General features: G+C 45.9%; 1 pseudogene; it reads right to left on the reverse strand.

The window, feature by feature from the left end:
* Positions 1 to 6,692: 6,692 nt before the first annotated feature.
* LOC125356355 lies at positions 6,693 to 7,371 on the reverse strand (annotated as a pseudogene).
* Between the last annotated feature and the right edge of the window lie 4,754 nt (positions 7,372 to 12,125).

Consider the following 12,125-nt stretch of genomic DNA (forward strand, 5'->3'; position numbering starts at 1 on the left):
GAGGGGAGAGGGAACACTGGAATTTGAACTCAAGGCTTTGTAGTTGCTAGCCCCAAACTATACTACTTTTAAAGAATATTTAAACTAACTCTACCCTGAACATGTTAATGTTAAAAGTATGTTGGTAGTTCCTTTAAACACTTTACAAAGCAAACTATACAGGATAACAACATACAAAAGACTGTCCCACCCTTAAACTATTTGTCCAGCACTATTTCCATTCTACATTCAAAAATATGGTGTGTCATAAGATGGTACTGCTGGGCTCTCCCAACTCCAAGCAAAGACTTTCATTTAACCCAAATTTCCCATGGTCATGTGTGTGAGGACAGACTATGATCCTGAGCAGGACCATCCACTCTTGACTTGAAATATTTAGGATACATGTATACCAAGATACTATTTGTGGTTTATGTGACATTCAAATTCAACTGTATTTTGTGTATTTTTATTTTCCAAATCTGGCTACCTTTAATCCTGAGGTTTTCCCTCAGTGTTGATGTTTGTGCCCACATCCCAGAATTGCCCACAGGGGGGCTGGGGATATGGCCTAGTGGCAAGAGTGCTTGCCTTGTATACATGAGGCCCTGGGTTCAATTCCCCAGCACCACATATACAGAAAACGGCCAGAAGTGGCAGAGTGCTAGCCTTGAGCAAAAAAAAAAAAAAAAAGAAACCAGGGACAGTGCTCAGGCCCTGAGTCCAAGCCCAAGGACTGGCCAAAAAAAAAAAAAAAAAAAAAAAAGAGAGAGAGAGAGAGAATTGCCCACAGGAAGCAGACTTCTGGCATCCTTCATAAAGTAATTTACCTGCTTGCTTCCAGAAAGGGCTCTGTGGCCAAAAGGAGCCTCCTCCTTGTGTTCCAGAAACATTTTTGGGTCCTTGCTGTATTTGTTTTGTAGACAAGCATGTACTTATAAAATAAGCTCTTCAGCCAAGCCTCAGAGTTGTTTCCAGGCCTCTCCTACTTTCTTCCTCCTCTTCCTAGCAGCCATGAGACCCATAGTGAGCCTGGGGGTCTGGGCAGGCCCCGTTGGAGGCACCCCAGTGCTTGCTCAGATGTCTTTGATCCACTGTATGTTCTTGTCTGAGCTGCTAGTCTATTTTGCTGTGGCCTCTTTCTGACTTTGACATCTTGTTTTTCTGTCTTACAGATTTTTGTTCATTCATTTATAATAGATTATTTATCAGAGCCTGGTGAGTTTTATTGTGGTTTGAGATGGCTGAGTGTCATGTTGATATGGGTCACAGCCTAGTCTTGTCACCATTACAACAGTCCTACAGAATAAGAGGAGACATGGTGCTGAGTGCCAGTGGCTCACACCTATAATCCTAGCTACTCAGGAGGCTGAGATTCAAAGCCAGCCTGGGCAAGAAAGTCCATGAGACTCTTCAATAAGCTACTAAAAAAAAAAAAAAAAAAAACTGGAAGTGGGGCGGTGGCTCAAGTGGTAGAGTGCTAGCCTTGAGCACAAAGAGGCTGAGGGAAGATGTCCAGCCCTGAGTTCAAGCCCAGGACTAGCAGAAGAAGAAGAAGAAGAAGAAGAAGAAGAAGAAGAAGAAGAAGAAGAAGAAGAAGAAGAAGAAGAAGAAGAAGCAGCTCCTTTTCTGACTGGTTAGCACTTGGAAGGAATGTCATAGTTTCAGATACTACTTAACATCAAGGAGCTGGTAAAACTCTCCTGGGGGGAAGGGGAGCCCCTTTACCTTCTCTGTAGTGACAAGCCTTCACAGTTAGTAAACAATGTCTTTGCTTTGTTGTTTTTTTTCTTGACAGGCCCACCTACTTTGGGATATTTTGAGAAACTTTGGAAGAAGGCAAATCAATCACCAGGGAACATCCTGGTGAAATCAGATGGCAAATTCATGGCTTGGCTTCCTCACCTGGATAGACTTCTAAAGGTTTGATCTGAGATTCTTCATCGATGATTTCAGCAAAGTATAAATTCAAAATAGAAAGAGCTACTGGATGCTGGTGGCTCATGCCTGCAGTCTTAGCTACTCAGTAGGCTGAGATCTGAAGATCATGGCTTAAAGCCAGCCCAGGCAGCAAAGTTGGTGAGGTGAGTCTGTATGGCTCAAGTAATAGAGCACTAGCCTTGAGCAAAAAATACCTTAGGGATAGTGCCTAGGCTCTAAGTTCAAGTCCCATAACCTGAGTGTGCACACATATGCATGCACACAAAAACATTGAAAGAGTATATGGGTTGGGACTGATGGGGTGGCTCAAGTAGTAGAGCACCTGCTTAGTAAGCACAAAAGTACAAGACCTTGAGTGTTGCAACCCACAGAAACTAGAGGCAAGACAATAATGGACACCAGACTGCGGAATTGAGGTTTGGGGCACCAGAGGCTTGAATTCTTCCACCAACTTCATGTGCCCTGGACCCATTTTACAAGGTGTTTATTGAGTAGGGTACATGGGCATATATGCAGAAGAAAGTGGGGTCACAATTTCCTTGAAACACCAATCATGTGGTATAATCTTACTCAAGTGATAACTTATCTTAAGAAGCAGATGTAAGCAGTAAATGACTTAGGTTAGCATAGATTTTTGTCTATCATTAAGTTCCCAGAAAGTTTGAGGTGGAATTAGCCTACACCCAGGATAGAATCTGAATTCCCTTCAAGCCAGGACTGATTGATCTTTTCAGGAAAATCTCAGCATGCTAAGAGTTCTGGAAGAAGGCATTCCATCCTCCAAATCTTTCTGAGTCTCACAGCTTTTGGGGGCTCTCACACTTGAGACAAAACCAACACACACACACACACACACACACACACACACACACACACACACAGTGTTTAAAAAAATAGAGCCCATGTCATCCACCACTATTTTTGCTGTACTTATGCAACTATGTGAACAGAGCAAACATTTTGTTGTTCCAGTAAAACAGTCTAACTGTAACTAAAAGTCTTGATGTGTCTTCCCCAGCACTAGGACATGTGCATTGATTGCAACAGAAATCTTAGTACTTTCCTACATTTTGCACTTTGTCTCCAGTACCTGTGTCTCACTGGGACTCTCCAGAATTCAATCTTCAAGCTTTCAATCTTCTCCACTTTTCTGATGTGGCATAGGTAAAAAGGAAAACTGTGGGCCCCAGCATGATGGTGTATGCCTGTGGTCCAAGCACTGACTCACTCCAGAGGAGAATTTGAGGGGCCAGCTTGAGCTACATACACAGACCCTGCCTTAAAAAAAAAAAAAAAAAAAAAAAAAAAAGCTTTTAAAGAAAGAATACAATGTTTCTCCCCAGGAGTAGTGTTAAAGTGACCCCTGGATGACTTCATCCCTTGGTGCAGGAGTTTCTAGGAATGCCATTCCCAGCTCAGTAAGGGGTATCTGTGTCCTTTTTGTCTCTACCCTAACTTGTCCTACCCCAGAAGGCTTTTAAAGCAGAGCTGTTTTATCACACAGGGGCCCACTAAACTCCTAGAAGTCTCCTGAAAGTTCAGCTTTTGATCAGTATCTCTGGAGCCTGCTGAGATACTGCTCTTCCACCGGCTCTCTGTAGTACCTACTGCTGCTTCAAGTCCATGGCCTATACTGTGGGAAGCAAGAATCTGAAACAAATTTCTGATTGGCTATAGGATGTCCCAGATGACTTATCACAGAGTGTCCATGACTCTGGATAGGACCACCTATATCCAGACTAGAATCAAAAGGCAATATAATCCATATCTGTGACAAAGGAGATCACAGAGAGAGGGGAAGGGAAGCAGGCAGCCTGAGAAAGGAGACAAGTAAGTGCAGGACAGGTGAGAGGAGCTGACATGACCCAGTATTGATTGACTATGAAGGGAGAGATGGTTGATGAGCTGCCTTCCCCAAATGAGGAGACTATATGGATCTCCTCTTTAGGGCCAAGCCTCATGATAGGCACCTGGACACAATTAAAGTGCATAATTATATTCTTATTGGTTATTGTATTGGTTATGTTAACTCTGGTTGTCATGGTTATAGATAGTTAAAATATTGTAAGACTATTTTTCTTGGAATTGGGAAGAGGATGGAAGGATGGAGCAGTTTGGTGCCTACTATATGCTAAGGTCTGAGATATGGCCTTCTGCATAGGATGTATCACCAGTCCCATATTTATAGTTAGAACAGAGATTGGGAAGTGACATATCTCACACAGCCAAAATTTACTTCCTAGTGGAGCTGAAACTGAAATTGGTATTCAAAAGAATCATCTCAATATATACAAGGAAAGGAATGGCTAGGGGTGTGGCTCAAGTGGTAGAACACTTGCCCAGCAAGCCTGAGGCTCTGAATTCAAAACAAGAAAGAAAGAAAGAAAGAAAGAAAGAAAGAAAGAAAGAAAGAAAGAAAGAAAAAGAAAGAAAGAAAGAAAGAAAGAAAGAAAGAAAGAGAAAGAAAGAGAAAGAGAGAGGGAGGGAAGAAGAAGAGGGAGAGGGAGAGAGAGAGAGAGGGAGGGAGAGGGAGGGAGGGAGGGAGGGAGGGAGGGAGGGAGAGAGGGAGGGAGGGAGGGAGAGAGGGAGGGAGGGAGAGAAGGAGGAAGGAAGGAAAGAAAGAGAAGGAAAGAGAGAGACGCTGGGAACTGGTGACTCACACCTGTAATTCTAGCTACTCATAGTCTGAGATCCGAGGATCATGGTTCAAAGCCAGCCCAGGCAGAAATGTCTATGAGACACTTATTTCCAGTTAACCAGACAAAAGTGAAGCTGTGACACCAGCCTTGAGCAAAAAAGCCAAGTGAGAGCATGAGGCTCTGAGTTCAAGTCTTACTAATCTTGGTGGAGGCTTTGAGGAATGATGCTCTTGCACTGTGGAGTTCCTGTAAATAAAGCTGAAAAAGAGCCTCAAATATAAAAGGAGTTGTAGGGGTCAAGTCTCAGGTGGGACAAAACAGGTTCCGGCTCCCAAGAGATGAGACAGGAACAATACAGAAACTAAGTCATGGGACACACCAGTTAAAAGTGAACTAATATTTCAAGGATGGTGGGGGTTTTCATTGTTGCTGATGTTTTTCTGTAAGATCTTTTCACTGTGCTGACTTAGGATCTGTAGCTAGTAATTTCATCATTTTTATACTACATATATTTTCTATAGTACCCCAATCCCTGTACACACACTATTTTCTACAAGTTTCTTTACAGAGTGCTGACTTTGTTGGAGGATTCTGTATTGAAGCTTAGCTTGTTTGAGACAGGATCTCACTATATAGCCCCAGTTTGCCTGGGATTCTGTCTTCCAGAGACAGAATACCTGGGATTACAGGTATGCAGCACCACAAACAGCTTAATGGAAAAATTAGCCAAAAGGAAGGTCATATGATCTTCCAGCTAATGTCCTCCGCTTGAACTTATAGCCCTTACAAATGCTGCTTTCTGAGTCTGTGCACATATCCCCTAGGTGCCTCAAATGGGACATGTCCTTGCTGACTTCATCTATGTGCTCCTTCTCTGGACCTCTGTTGTCCTTTCAGTTCCTCTCCCTTGTCCAGCCATCTCCTATCCTGTTGTCTTGACTCCCTAAATCTTTCCTCTCACTTCTCTCCCTACCTTTACTAACCCCAGTAGAAACTATCACTTTTTTCTTGCTGAGATTTCTTCAACAGCCCTTGGCTGGTGTCTGCTTCTATTCTAACACCCTACATCAATATAAACCCTTACAGCAGCCAGCACTGACAAAGGTGTGGCCCTGTCCACAGCTCAGTGCCCAGGTCTAAGACAGGCATTCCTACAATGTGATTGGTGGGCCCCTCACCCAATCTCAAGAGATCATCAGGGCTGGGAATGTGGCTTAGTGGTAGAGTGCTTGCCTAGCATGCATGAAACTCTGGGTTTGATTCCTTAGTACCATATAAACAGGAAAAGCTAGAGTGGTGCTATGTGTGACTCAAGTGGTAGAAGGGACAGAGTGCAGGCCCTGAGTGCAAGCCCCAGGCCTGGCAAAAACAAAAACACAAGAGATCATCAAAGGCTTCCTGAAATGTCATCAGAAGAATGAGTGGGAGAATGGCAGAAGGCAGGAAACACCTTTGTCAGTGCTGTACTGTTTTTAAAAGTTCTAGTAGTCAAATCCCTGGGGACACACCTACCACAAGTCCTTCCCTCTGATGGATCCCTTTCTCTGTTTGCAGGTTAATTTCTACTGAGTTCACCCATGGTCACTTTCCTCTTTCCCCATGCTTCCCTCAACTCAGATACTTTCATCACAGTCTAAATCTCTGGGCCTTCCCTAGTGTAAAAAATGAGTCTATTAGTATAGGAACCATAGTTATATGTCCCCAGGAGGGAGGAATGCCCTGGAAATTGCTCTTACACTTACCTCAAACACAGGTGTGCGTGTACACACACAATTACACACACATACACACACATTCCCCAACATTCCCTATGTGTTATTAATGCTGTTCATCATATAATTCACTTGGCCTTCCAAGTATTTGGCAAAATTGCACTTACTACATTTTCCTGCCCTCTGCTTACCTTGGCCAGTGAGATGAAAGCAGAAATGTTGTGTCAATTCCAGGTTAATAGCCTCAAAAGCAAGTGCTTGCCAGTGGCTCAAATCTGTAATCTTACCATCTTAAGAGGCTAAGATCTGAGGACCAAGGTTTGAAGCTCGCCCAGGCAGGAAAGTACATGAGACTCTTATCTCCAAGTAACCACCCAAAATCCAGAAGTGGAGCCATGGCTTAAGTGGTAGGGGGCTATCCTTTTTTTTTTTTTTTTTTGGAAGCACATAGTTTATTGAATGTTTATTGAAGTTTCGAACCGTTGCTTATGGTAGCAGGTGGAGAAGGGAGCCATAGGCTTCCATCAGACAACACAGGGTGGTGGGGAAAGGGGGGAGAAGAGGGTAGTGGGGGAAAGGGGGCAGGGGGGAGGGTAGGAGAGGCACTGCGGGCAGAGGTGACCAGGGGTCCTCACTCTCCCACGCAGTAGCAAAGCCCAGGAACATCAATTTCTGCATCCACCCGGAGGCCACAAGAACATCGAGGAAGGACCAGGGGTCTGCAGACATTTCAGTCCATCCTGTCATCAAGCATATGGAGAGGGGCAGGGCCGAGGGCCCTGAGCTCTGCCTTCAGGACACCCTAGTCCTGGGCCAAGGCAGCTTTGATGGTGGCCACCAGCCTCAGAAACTTCACCTCGGTGTCCATGTAGCCATCACCTCCCTTCTTGGAGTGAACCAACTTCCCGGCTACCATGACCTCGAAGAAGCCAGTGACCTGCGGTGTGCCCTCGCCACAGATGTCCAGGCACCCGGGGAACTCATCTTCCAGTTTCTTCTTAAGCTGGAGATACTTGGGCTTGTAGCCTCAAGCACCACAGTACACGACCCGCACGGCGAGGACCATGGCTGGGGACCGCAGCGACCGCCGGAGATGACGCCGGACCAGGGGGCTATCCTTGACAGAAAAGCTAAGGGACAACACTTAAGCCCTGAGTTCAAGCCCTATAATCAGCACAAATAAATAAAAGAGCAAGTTCTTGCCCTACCCTTGGTTCCTGACTTGCAGGTTGAAGGGACACAGGTCCAATCACAGCAGTGTGAGTCCCTCAGTGACTATGGGAACAGAGCTCCTATTCACCCACAATGGGCATGTTTATTGATTGAGAAATATGCTTTTGTTATGTGTAACCACTGAGAACTGAGGGCTGTTTGCTGTTGCAGCACAACATAACTGATCAAGGCTTAGAAGCACCAAAATTTGTATCCCTGTTGGGCATTCAGTAACTTGGGTGTCTGAGTGGAGCAAATCTCCTTTTGTCCTGGTGGACCCTTCGGGGTGGAAGGTTTCCAGGTGGTTTCTCTTATTTACTATTCTGATGGCTATCTTGTGTTCCCCTTGGGCCTGGGCACTGTCCCTGAGCATCTTTTTTTTTCTGCTTAATGCTAGCACTTGCACTTTGAGCCACAGTGCCATTTCTGGTTTTCTGGTAGTTAGTTGGAGATGAAAGTCTCATGGACTTTCCTGCCTGGGTTGGCTTTGAGCCACAAACCTCAGACCTCAGCCTCCTGAGCAGCTAGGATTACAGGCATTATCCGCCAGTGCCCAGCTAATGCAGCCTATTTTATCCAACTGAATTCAAAATGCAATCACAAAAGTTGTTATAAAGAACAAAGGCATTTTTTGACTTACTAAAAAGCAGTCTGGATGCTGAAGTGCCAGACTTTGAAGTCAGGCCCCACTTTACCACGCGAACCCCACTTTACCACGTGAACCTGAGATAAGCAGGCTCTGTGAGCGGACCCAGGACAAGCTTATTAGGGCCCAGCCGGTCAAGAACTCTAACCACTGGGAATGCTTAACTCTGACCACCCCTAGAATGCCTTGAGCCCTATGCCTCGACCCCTGAGCCAATCAGATTTGTACCTGTGTCCTAATCTTGCTTGCTTCAACACCTGATGGCTGTAACTTTGCTTTTGCCTTTATAAGCCCTGTGTAATCACAGCTCGGGGCTCCCTCCTAACCTCCGCTGTGTCGGTGGGTAGGACGAGGCCTGAGTTGCAGCTCACTTAAATAAAGCCTTGCCTTGCTTTTGCATTTTGGAATGTCTGAGTCTCGGTGGCCTTCTTGGTGGTCGTCTCGCGACTTGGCACAACAATGCTTTATACATGTCAACAAACCCATGCCAATGAGCTTCCCTTTCCCCAAAAGTAAAATGGCAGCTTCTTCTCCATCTCAGTTAAATTGGTAGGCTAATTTCAGAGGCCTTGATTATAGGCTAGATTCTGTCACTCAATAAGTAAGTGATCTTGGACAAATTCTCTGATACCCAATTCATTTATCTGAAAAATTATAGTAATAACTATGCCACAGAAAAGAAAGGCAACTTTTCACACTTTCTGTTTTAGCCACTATCCAAACACAACAATAGTGTGTGGAAGTGCTTTGAAATGGAAACACTCCAAGCATCAACTGACTATATGGTCAAAATAAAAAATACATCCAAATGTAAATAAAGCTTTAAAGTCTTCAGACTTTAAAACCAAGTCCGGGTATATAGTTACATTTCTAAAAAGGGCCCATATATAATATGTTGTCCTTCAAAAAACATATTCCGTAAGACCTGATGACAAGAAGTAGGGCCGAGTACCTGTGAGGTTTGTTTCATTCAACCATTTGCAGGTTCAGTAAGCTCCCAGCAGTGTTGGCTCTGAGATCACGTTCAAAAGCTCATGCACATATATCACATATATCCAATTATGCTATTTGTCCCTTTCCTTGGCACAAACTCTCTTTATTGCTCTATTCAACTATCCTTATCCTGACCCTATGTCCCAGCTCCCAGCTAGGTGCTTAACTTGCTTCTTGCTGTTTCCTCTAGACTGCTGCTTCTTATAAGGGTTTTTTAAACAATTGATTGCTGGGCCCTACCAGGAGAGTATCCGATTCAGTAGGTTTAGGTGGGGCTCACGAAGCTTTTCACTGGTTCCCAGGTGATAGTGATGCTAATCCTGGGGCAGTTGTAGTAGAAAATGCTAGACTCCTCTAATGCTGCTATGAGAGAGAAGCACTAAGCTGCTGTGGGTAGTAGGCTCCATTGCTTGTCTGCCTGCCTGCCTTGAGCAGTGAACCAGTAAGGGACAACTCTGTTGCTCAGAGGCTGGAGACCTCAAAGCAGGACCCAAGCAGTTTGGACTTTACCTGGGTGTTCCCCTTAAAGGGTAAGGACTGTGGTAAGACACGAGATAGAAAAGAAACTTGGAAGCCTATGGGTCCTGGGTGTTAGTGGAATAGTTCACTGATCAGGCATTACTGACCTGGTTCTTCACTCAATACATGGTGATCAGGTGCTAGGTCTAGGGTTACAGGTAAAGGGACAGGTCCTCTTACCCTCCAGGAATTCTCGGTCACTAGGAGGGAAGTTTGAAACTAGTAACAATGCCCACAACTGTTCTGTGGAGAGAGCACCCTGAACTGTTCCGTGCAGGGTCCCTAGGGCTCTGGGATCTGAGTTTCTAGAGGATTCTTTGAAGAACTGACATTTATGGACTTGTTGGAATCTGGCAAGTAGAATGGTGAGTAGGGAAATATGGGGAGGGCTTTTCCCAAGAAGAAACAGAATGTAGCAGGACTCCCGAAGCATAAATTTCTAAAGCACAAAGTTCCAGAGGAAGAAGTGATTAGGAAGGCTTGGCAGGCAGTTCTTTGGCAGGCCTGGTTCCCTCTTACCGTTGGGTAGTTCTCTTGGTTTGCTACTGTTCTCCTACTGTCCCTCATGGCCTGATGAATTGGTGGATGCATTTACCAAGGCAGAATTATGGAGGAAAGAAGCTAGTATCAAATTCTGAGTCCATGACATACTGGCTGAGTGACCTTGGAAAAGTTACATGTTTCCTTGATGATGATATCTACCTCACAAGGTAATTTCATGAACTAAATAAGTCGTTTATCAAGCCCTATTTTAAACAATGTCTTTGGATTGTCTCAGAGATGGTGAGTACCTTGTTCAAGGTCACACTGTTAGCAAGGGGACAGAGCCATCTTCATATTGTCACACTTTCCAGAATGCTTACCAAATAGGAACATGATTATTTTGGTGTCATGTTAAGTGAAAAGAGGATAATGAATTGCATAATCAGTAAATCAAAATAGAAAGAAAAAAATTAAAAAGGAAACATCCATGAATAGATAGAAAAGGCTAGCAGGAAATGTAGTAAATAATTAAACATAGTTATATTGGGGTGATTTTTTTACCCTTCAAATTACCTGTGCTATCCATGTTTCCTTTAATGAACATTTTTTATTAATTACTTGAAACACTAAGAATCATTACATTGAAAATAACAAATCCACAACTTCTGTTTGAAAATTACACAATAGTTCTAGTCCCACTTCACTGAACAGAAACTCTTCAATCTTTCCTAAGACCAAAGTAGGAAGTTAGGTATTGCAGTCAAATTCACCACCCACCCTAACAGTTGACAACCTGACCACTGGAGCAAGCTGTCAAAATCAGGCCTACAAGAGGAAGTTCCCAACAACTTGAACTACCTCGACTGCCTAGGGCTTTCTGGACAACACTTGAGATCAGTTACTTTTTTTTTCCATTTTCTTTTTCTAAATAGCAGGGCCGAATGCTCTTTTTCCAGTTCTGGCTGAGTTGTTAGCATCAGCCGGGACCGGGATGCCTGCCAGGTACCTGGCTCGGTGAGCACCGCCCAAACTGGTCAGGCTAGTCCAACCCCACGGCAGTTACTGCCAGGACTTGCCCGTGTGTGTCAGAGACCCACCCTTCTCCACAGCAACCCAGGTAGACGGAAGGCAGCTTTTTCGGGCACCAGCCTGGCAGTCAAGCCAGATGGGTGGAGCTCAGTTAATCTAACCTGGAATTTCAACTTGGCCTGCACAACAGGTGAAGGGGAAAAAGCAGCAGAAAATAGGCAGTTTGGCAACTTGGAAATATGCTTGCTCCTTGCTCCTTCACCTCTGTCTGGAATATAGCCCAGGGTGACTTTTCAATGCGTCTACACCCGGTTTTAGGGCTTGGGCGCACCATGGGTCCCACAAAGGTTATCCGAGGCCCCCCAGAACACGGTCCTCCGGGGTTACTCCGAGACGCGCCCGTTCCCCCTCCTCTGGGAGGCAGGGCAGGGTGGGGGGGTATTGGATTAGTCTTTGTTTTCGACGCAAAAGAACCTAGAGCCACGCGAGGGGGAGGCTTGCGATGGCCGGGGTCCCGGGTCCGCCTGGGAAGGGCGCTCGGCCGTGATCCCCTCTAGGGTTGCCCTGTCGGTGGCCCCGCGGCCTCTGGCCTCCGGGCATCCCCTTCTTGGGAGCCAGGCTGACTCGGTACGCAAACGCGCGATGCCCCCCATTGTCCTGCTTCGGAATGCGCGAGCGGCAGCCGGAGGGGGGACAGTCGGGCCCGGACTCAGAGCTCGTGGAGATGACCGGGCCGTCCCGGACCGCTCGTGCCCGTAGGGAGTGGCAGGAAGTGGGGACACCCAGGCCCGCTAGGCCGGGGGCCTAGGTTGGAGGTCCGCGAGCTCCTCCCCACTTCTCTTCGCCTGGGCTGCAGCGCCGCGGGAGGGCAGGGGTGGGCAGCCCAGGGGGGCGGCGGAGTCCCGAGAGGGCTGACCGGGAGGGTGGGACGGGATCGCAGGTGCAGAGACCCAGAGGCGCGGCCGGGCCCCT

Source organism: Perognathus longimembris, chromosome 8 (assembly GCF_023159225.1).
Source record: "Perognathus longimembris pacificus isolate PPM17 chromosome 8, ASM2315922v1, whole genome shotgun sequence".
In the NCBI taxonomy this organism is placed as follows: Eukaryota; Metazoa; Chordata; class Mammalia; order Rodentia; family Heteromyidae; genus Perognathus; species Perognathus longimembris.